We start from the raw sequence: 9671 nt of genomic DNA on the forward strand, positions 1-9671 counted from the left end.
AGGGCACACCGGACAGCGTGCAGGGGGGGGGTCAGGAGGGCACACCGGACAGCGTGCAGGGGGGGGGGGGGTCAGGAGGGCACACCGGACAGCGTGCAGTGGGGGGGGGTCAGGAGGGCACACCGGACAGCGTGCAGGGGGGGGGGGGGTCAGGAGGGCACACCGGACAGCGTGCAGGGGGGAGGGGGGTCAGGAGGGCACATCGGACAGCGTGCAGGGGGGGGGGGTCAGGAGGGCACACCGGACAGCGTGCAGGGGGGGGGGGGTCAGGAGGGCACACCGGACAGCGTGCAGGGGGGGGGGGGGTCAGGAGGGCACACCGGACAGCGTGCAGGGGGGGGGGGGGGGGGTCAGGAGGGCACACCGGACAGCGTGCAGGGGGGGGGTCAGGAGGGCACACCGGGACAGCGTGCAGGGGGGGGGGGGGTCAGGAGGGCACACCGAGACAGCGTGCAGGGGGGGGGGGTCAGGAGGGCACACCGGACAGCGTGCAGGGGGGGGGGTCAGGAGGGCACACCGGACAGCGTGCAGGGGGGGGGGGGGGGTCAGGAGGGCACACCGGACAGCGTGCAGGGGGGGGGGGGTCAGGAGGGCACACCGGACAGCGTGCAGGGGGGGGGGGTCAGGAGGGCACACCGGACAGCGTGCAGGGGGGGGGGGTCAGGAGGGCACACCGGACAGCGTGCAGGGGGGGGGGGTCAGGAGGGCACACCGGACAGCGTGCAGGGGGGGGGTCAGGGAGGGCACACCGGACAGCGTGCAGGGGGGAGGGGGGTCAGGAGGGCACACCGGACAGCGTGCAGGGGGGGGGGTCAGGAGGGCACACCGGACAGCGTGCAGGGGGGGGGGGGGGGGTCAGGAGGGCACACCGGACAGCGTGCAGGGGGGGGGGTCAGGAGGGCACACCGGACAGCGTGCGGGGGGGGGGGGGGGGGTGTCAGGAGGGCACACCGGACAGCGTGCAAGGGGTCAAGAATGCGTGTTGCATAGGTTAGTAGACTAACAAAAAATTACCTCACAACCAGAGTCAAAATCCACCCCTCCACTAGTAGAGATTCCCTCCCATGGCACAGATTCTCTCTAGTACAGCTCTCCCTCCCCCAGAAAAACTGACACAGAGGCGTTTGTAGTCATGTGACAAGTAAAACAATAAAAAAGGAATTTTACAAAGTCATGTGTCAACTTTCCTAAAGTGGCACAGCAGTTTTCAAGTGCCATGGGCTGTTTTGTTGTGCCTTTTTTTCTACTTCTACTGAACACAGAAAGTTTACTTCTCTATAGGGAATATTTAGAAATGGTAAATGTTACTCAGGCAGTTACCTGATAATTATACCTGGTTTTTGAATTGCTCTCAAAAAAATAAAAAGTGTACTTCCTGTGCCTAGGCACCCTTGTACCCTGGGCCTCAGTTGCATCTGTAGGGAGATCGCCGCCTCTGACTGCTAGCCTCACCAGATTTGGAGTGAGATTTGGTCGATGTCACTTCTGTGCTGCTCACTGTTCTCCTTGCTAGAGAGAAAGCTGTATCTGAGGAGCAAGGCAAGGATCTCCCTGCTTCATCCATTCTGTGGATCTGTGCTTCCTCTACCTTTACCCCACACCAGATTCCTGCTCACTGTTATTGCTGGAGATGAAGCTGTACCCGAGGACCTACAATGCAAGGACCTCCCTGCTTCTGTATCATCCATTCTGTGGACCAAATAAGGCATGGTAAGTGGAGATGAGGAAAAAGTCAGCTGCAGGGAGCCTACAGGCAATACTGGGAACTTGCTCTTTTTGCTCTGTCTGCCTTTTTGGGACACAGCTTCTGCAGTGCAGGTAACGCTTAAAGGCTGTACTACAAGTACCAGCATTCTCTGCACCTCCAAAAGTGTTTCAGACAGGCCTGCTAGGTGGGCCACTGGTAAATGCTTCTTCGGCTCATGAGCCCCTCTCATGGCTGCTCATATAGACATGCATGGACACAAAGCACAGTTATATCCATTGCAGATTTCTCTGGCCCATACAAGTCATCCTTTGCTTCCCATAGTCCTGTTACGCTACGGTAGGTGCTGATGTGTCCTGCAAGTCAGTCAGCCATCTACTGGCACGCTGGGACTCGTGAACTGTTCTAGTGTGCCAAAGAAACCCCAGAACTTGTAGAAAGGATGCAACCGGTGGACACTCACCTGCCCAGCTGATGAAGCCTTGTATGTAACTCAGCCTATGCTCCACGCTGTGGTGCATGTGGTCCATGACATACAGCACCGTGCTCAGGACTCTGGTTCATACGATGAAGTTTCTCCATCAGTACATTATAGTACTCGGCACTTCTGTTCTGATAGGCCAGAAAGAGGGCCAGGGTTCGACTCTGTACAGACAAATAGGAACTGTAAAGGCTGGCATTACCTCTAATAACTATCCCCTATCAAGCTGTACTCTGGGGGAAAGCCAGTTCAAGTCTTAAATTCCTGCACTCACATCTACAGAACATCTGGTCAGACCAAGAGAAACTAGGATAAGAAGCCATAACTCCATTTTACTAAAGGGACACAAAGTAGAAAGTCTCACAGTAGCACAGAGTAGGGTCTCCTGGATGGCCGAAATGCCCAGATACTTTCTAAATTCAGAGCCATTTATCCAACTCTCCATCCAGAACTGCCCAACTATTCAACCATTTCTAACTTAGATACAGCTTATTGTCCTCTAAGCCAGGCTCCAGAGGTCAGGATTCCCTATTCTGCACAGGCAATGACCCTAAAACAGCTGCACACAAGCTGACATAACTATAATTGGAGAGAAGCCCAGACTGTGTGCTACATGTCCACATCCTAGCAAATCTTACAACTATGAACAAAACAGTCATAGACTTTGTGTGGAGAAATCAAGCATCATAAAAAACAATAGTACCCTTAAAAACCTAATAAGATATGTTTTTTCCTCCAGAATCATAGTTGGGTAGATGCAGCATCGGTCCCCCCGCTGTCTACACTGAGAAGCGAGCTATCGAACACCGCCAATGGCTCGGTTCTCTCACCTCCCCTAGCGGAGAGCTACTGTCAGTCGGCAACTCTCCGCTTTTGCTCCCCCCGCGGTCATTGGAGCGCTAAGCTGTGGAGGGGTGGGGGAGCGGCCCATCTCAATCTCTCAGCGGGGAGCTGTGAGGCTGAGACGGGCATCAGTCCAGGCACCTGGTGGATCCAGACTGTCCGTGATGACGCGGTGCCTGGTCTGATTTCTGTGACGTCAGCAGAGAGCGGACTTCAGCCCGCTCTCTGCTGAAAACGGGTCACTGGAGTGCAAAACGCATTGCACTCCTGTGACCTATAGGAGAAGCCCAGCCAAAACAAGCTCAGGCTGGACTGCCTTTTAAACATTAAAAATGACTCTATATGGGTGTTCACAACATGCAAAGATTCCAATTACAGTTCACATGTGGACTTGACATGATTTGGGGATCCCTTCAGGAGCACATGTGACAGAATCAGTAACACTGGAACCCACACCTAATCTTTAACAGAGTAAGATGAGCCCAGTAGGGTAGACGAATTCATAGCGTATGTTGCCCATATGGCTTAACTCATTCGCACCTCTATGGGCAACCTACAATACATACGCTATGAATTCCAGTCTACCCTACTGGCTGATATTACTCTATTAAAGATTAGGAGTGGGTCCCAGTTGTACTGATTATGTCACATGTGCTCCTACAGCAGGGGTAGGCAACCTGGGGGCCCTCCAGCTCTTATGAAACTACATTTCCCATGAGGCTTTGCAAGGCTGGCAGTTACAATTACTCCCAGAGGCATGATGGGACTTGTAGTTCTGCAACAGCTTAAGGGCCCCAGGTTGCCTACCCCTGTCTTACAGGATTCTCGAAACGCGTTGAGTCCACATGTGAACTGTGATCAGAATCTTTGCATGCTGTGAAACCCTATGTGGAGAGCAATTTTAATGTTGTGTAAGATTTTTAATGGTAGAAAGCACTCAGTTTCTCTTTTATATGTCCACACAAAGTCCATGACTATATATTCTGTTCATAGTTATGCAAGCTGACATAAATGGCAGTTTTCTGATGGCTGGCTATGTTGCACATGGATGTGGGAACCAGAAAACTCACCCATTTTGAAAGTAGACCTTCCTGGGATCTAGTTCGGACCTCAGAAAGATCAGCTAGGATGGCCTTGTGTCCCTGCATGTAGCTCAGTATCCTGTTCTGTTAGATGATGGCTCACATTCTCTGTAGGAGTGATTAAGAAAAAATAATATCTGGAAGCCAAACAGATAACATGAAGCTCAACAAGGACCACTGTAGTACAATCACTAGGTGTTAAAACGGAAATAAAGGGGACTATTTTGTATGGACCACCCAGCTACCCTCTGATAAGAATTTTGCTGGGAGAACATGCATATTACACTGCATTGACTGGTACTCCCCCACCACAAGGATTTTTTCTCCCAAAAGATTTGTTCTTCTGGATCAACTGTGTAGGTGCCCTGCACCAAGCTGCAGTTTCCATGACCAGATCGTTTTTTTCTGTAGCTATGCTGTGGCCAACCCAAGCTTTGTTTAGGTTTTTTGTGTTCATTGGATTTGTCCTATGCACAGGGGATCAATTGCGTCTGCCTGCTGAGTGTTCTTCAGTAATTACAGGTGAGAGATTACAATGTATTGGATTATGATAATTTATTCTGGCTTACTGGGGGGGGGTTTGTTTCAGTGATAAGTTTTGAAGTAGTGAGGTCCTTTCCTTTGAGACTGCTGCCCAAGGAAGGATACAGCTGAGAAGGGTCCTCGTCTCCCAAGGTCCTGTGCCTGGGGATGAAAGCTGTGAGATGTGCATTGCCTCCTGGGCCATTTGGGCATGAAAGCTGTGAGGACGTACAATTACCTCCTGGGCCCTCTGCCTGGAAGAGAACGCCACAAGAGTTTTGCTTCCTAGCTGCCCATTCTGGACCTACAGTCCTAAATCTGACTAGTGGCAACGGTCAAAAGAACTTAAAGAATCTAAGCTGGATCATGGTAGAGATACTGGATACGCTAAGGATACTGGAAGATTGTAGCCCATTTGGGCCTAAAGGATTCTTGGGGGAAGTCTGTAGCAGGATTTTTGGGTATCCTAAACTCTAACCCCCCAAGATAAGCAAGCCAACAAATTGGAAAATTAAGCCTGACAGCACTAAAGTCTGATTTTCATTACTGGTGGGTCAGTGAGCGACTACGTGCAGCTGCAGGGCAGGTCACCTTTGGGAAGGCTAGGAGCTTGTGAAAGCCAGAAGATCCTGAGGAGGGGCAAATTACTACATGTGGGGTTTGGTGTTTTTCCTGAGTGCAGATTTTTTTTTTCTACTGGTTGAATTGGCTAGGTTACCAAGTCACTGGGAGAATTGTTTACCCCATTTTCTTGGTGATCCCTTCTATCATTTCTGCCACCAAGTGGTGCCCACTAGCGATCAGGGCCTTCTCCTCGGTCAGCAGCTCCAGGTTGCCCGCTGATTGAAGTCTCCATCTTCTCCTGGTTGGGTCTGCAACTGCTCCTGCTGGCTCAAGATATCACTCTGGCTGCTCAGAACCTTCTGTAGTTGACTCAGAGGTCAGTTCCTTCAGCTCTTCTTGCCCATCCTGCCAACAGAGACAGCAACATCAACTCAGTGGATATCAGCTACACAAGCTTTACCAGCGGAAGTATGGTTGCAAATACAACCACCTACATTCAAGTTTCTGATTGGGTTAACATCTGTTACATGAATCTGCATTGTGCCACCCCACTGATGCATTATGTGCAGAATCCATGACAGGTGCTGAAACCAGAACACACACACCTCCATCCACACCAATTTGAGTTTTGTATGGTTGCTGGCACTTGCCAACTTCTTTTATCTCTAGAGGGACTTTAGTGGTAAAATGCCTCCACTAGCTTTCATAGATACCTGTGCAAAAGTCAAAGCCATTACAAAGCCAAAATGCCCGGTGTCCCTTGTACCACCCATGGATCTCCATAATGTAAAATACATTATCAGGGAGTCCAGCTGCAGAATGTAACAGCTCCCTTATGACCTGTGGGTGGGGACCAGGACCCCAACTTCTGTGAGGACAGACCACCTTTGAAGGCTCCAAGAGATGACAGACAGGTGATTAGAGACTCCCAGATAAGAAACTGGCAGGAGACTCGAAGTGCTGCTACCCTAAAAGTCAAAAGGACGGGGGGGTGTGGCCTAACGAAGCATGGAGTAGGACGCACATGTGAGGAGTTCCGACCTAATCCTGCAAACTCTAATTTGTTTCTGTGACCCTGGGATATCCTGTTTGACCGGAACTACCTTGGGAAAGATCCCCTGTCTGGCCCTATGTCTCTGCATAAGACTCAAGAGGCCACCTTGACAATACTGGATAAATACCACAGCAGGGCAAAGACAACTCAGGGGGAAGATGGTGGCTAGAGGCACTTACATTCTGCCATACATTGCTGACTGCCCAAATTGAGGTGGTTAAGGTAGACATCTCGCTCATTAGGCAAGACTTCCAGAGGCTTCGAGAGTGGGTAAAAACAGCCGAGACCCGACTGGGTGAAAGGGAAGATGCCAGACAGGATCGGAGCACATGCAACTAAAGATCAACCAACTCCTGAATAAACAGGATGATATGGAGAACAGGCTCTGGAGATGTAATCTCCGCTTCATCTGGCTCCCTGAGGGTGCGGAAGGTAAAGACCCAACTAGACCCAGATCTTAGATCATTATAGGCTAATATGGCATATCGCTTCCGATAATTTAGGGATTCCCAAACACGACTTCACTTTCCGAATTCTAGCAGGTCTCCAATACAGAGATCTGGAGCACAAGAGGCATATACTACTTATACCACATACTATCCAATGGGTGAAACCTTTGATAACCTCCAAAATACATTCATGCTTCCAATTTCATGTTTTTTTTAGATACCTACAGGTCTGACATGCTGTACATTCTCAGTTCCCTCAATCCCTTCCACAGCCCACCTCGAATGCCCATTATGGCCAGTGGTTAAAGGCACAGACCCACAAAAATTGATCTTCGACTTTTACAGCATGCTCATCACCCCTTCATCTACTAAATTAGCATATGATGTTAAATCACACTGGGAAAGGGAGAGGTGGGAACACTTAGAGGACAAAGAATGAGAGAGAGAGAGAGAGAGAGAGAGAGAGAGAGAGAGAGAGAGAGAGGAGAGAGAGAGAGAGAGAGAGAGAGAGAGAGAGAGAGAGAGAGAGAGAGAGAGAGAGAGAGAGGAGAGAGAGAGAGAGAGAGAGAGAGAGAGAGAGAGAGAGAGAGAGAGAGAAGAGAGGAGGAGAGAGAGGAGAGAGAGAGAGAGAGAAGAGAGAGAGAGATGGAGAGAAGAGAGAGGAGAGAGAGAGAGAGAGAGAGAGAACTTTAAGAATTGCTCGATTTTGGCAGGGACACCCCACCACATGCTTAGATATGTAACTGAGAGGCGGGCACGTTACCTTCACTTGATATGGGCCATGCCCATTACTCCAGGGTTTCTGGAAACAGATTGTGGATTTTCCTGCATGATACTATGGGCTCCCTCCTGGACTCCTAGATCCCAAACAATTCTTGTTGGGGATATTCCTTGACTCTGATATGGATAAATTTCCAAAGACATTCTTGCCAAGGAACGCTGTTCTCGGCCAGGAAAATTATTGCCAGCCAATGGATGAGACCATTACCCTCTAGCTTTAATGACTGGAAGACAGACAAATACACTACCCTACAAAAAAATTCATATAGATCAACAAAGGGTGCCCGGACCAGTACAATAAAATCTGGGAGGCAGATGGCTATGAGCCACAGCAACCTGCACAGAATCGGAGTCTTAAGGTCTTAAATAAATGCAACTCAATGGCCCCGACTCAAAGATGATGCGCATTAACCCTATGGGAATAGACATTTCCTTCTTGCTAGATGGCTTTTTTCCTTTATATGTTTTGACCTATAAACCAAGAGATCAGTCTATGTACACAAGATATCCAAGCCTCTAATGTGTAATTGTTTGTATTGCCTTATATCATGCAAAATTATGTTCAATATGTACATTGTTTTAACAACAAAAAAAAAAGTTTGAAACCAAAAAAAAGTCAAAAGGACAAATTATGTTACCTTCAGGATTTTTCATTGCTTCAAGCTGGCTCACAGCTGTGTGCACCAATGTGTTACACTGTGATCTCTGTGCGCCGACGGAAATGCAACTGGCGGGGTGGCATAACAGACAGAGCGTGCCCGATTGCTGACTATATGGAGTAAGCGTTCCAGGTATCAGGATCCATAGAGGACGTGCATTCTGCAAGGGTTCTGACCAATGACAAAAGCTGAATCAGGCAATGCCAACAAGCAGATCAGAATGCATAGAGAGAGAATTACTAAATCCACCAGTCCGGTGGATGATCAAATAATAAATTCTACCCCTTAAACCAAGATGGCGATCAACCTTCACTGGAACCACGAAAGGACATAGCTCTTCATAGCAGCAAATGTAAAACTATCTTGAGCTGCCTGTGTGTTACCCAGGTGACTAACAAACCACAGGCACACCCAACGCCTAGAGTTGACAGGTACATGTGGGCACTCAACCCTTCCCACACAATGTGCCTAGAAGTCTTAACACCCTCTAAGAGGGCTAATAAGCTCACAAAAAACCCATTACACACCCGGGACTTCTGATTGCCAGATCACCCCCCTCCTTCCCTACACACTTCTCATGGTCCACCTGGGTACATCTACCGCCTGGGCACACCACCCCAGTACAGGCAGACTTTAGCTATACTGTACACTTCAAAGAATGAACTAAGCACTGCCCTGTTTCCTGTCAGAGGTACTGGGGGGATTCTTCCAGATTAAGCTTTACACCACCAGGGATTAAGAACCACCTCTCTTGGCTCTACCTTAATGGCCAGGGCTGTTTTCTAATGAGCATCATAGGCCCCCTGAGCAAAGTAATGCACATTGGAGCCTTACCAGCCTCTTCCAATTTTACGCACCTACTCTCAAGAATTAAAGTATAAATAGCTGATAGAAATAAACATGCATTAGAACTTTCTGAATGTTTTATTTTAAACATGCCATAAACTGAAGACTAAAACAAAGCGCACAGTACAGGGGGTGGCAGAAGGGCAAAAAGTACAGGTTCTGGGACACTGGCCATCCCGGGACGCTTAGTAAGAAGCGTGACTTTCCCAGCAGATTTGGGGACAGTTGGCAAGCATGATGTAATGCAAGATTATCATAGGGCCCCCATGCACCTTGACAGTGCAAAAGGATTGAGACAGCACTGCTCGATGCTTTTGCGTTCTCTTGCTTGGCTCTCCTGTGGTCCCCCCCTTAACCATCCCCTCTGCTTTTATCGAATTACACTGCACTCTGGGGTCACTTCTTACCCCAGTCCTTCTCTCTCTAGTGCATCAATTAGCACCCTCTCCCCACTCTGTCACTGTTGCTCTTGTTTTCTCCAGTATTCAGGTGTTTTTTTTTCCTGTACCTCTTCCTAAAGGTCTCAGTGCCTCCAGTCTGTCCTGTAGCACAGTGGTTCTCAACCTCAGTCCTCAAGTACCTACAACGGCCATGTTTTTAGGTTTTCCTTTACTTTGCACCGCTTCTTTAAATCAATATCAATGACACGGTATTGATAAGCGCTGTATTTATCTAGGGGAAGTTCC

General features: G+C 49.1%; 1 pseudogene; it reads right to left on the minus strand.

Annotated features, from left to right (window-relative positions):
- LOC141145755 (protein brambleberry-like) overlaps positions 1-9671 on the minus strand; it is a 35986-nt pseudogene that overhangs the window by 22583 nt on the left and 3732 nt on the right.

The sequence above is a fragment of the Aquarana catesbeiana genome, linkage group LG05 (genome assembly GCF_042186555.1).
Source record: "Aquarana catesbeiana isolate 2022-GZ linkage group LG05, ASM4218655v1, whole genome shotgun sequence".
NCBI classification, from domain to species: Eukaryota; Metazoa; Chordata; class Amphibia; order Anura; family Ranidae; genus Aquarana; species Aquarana catesbeiana.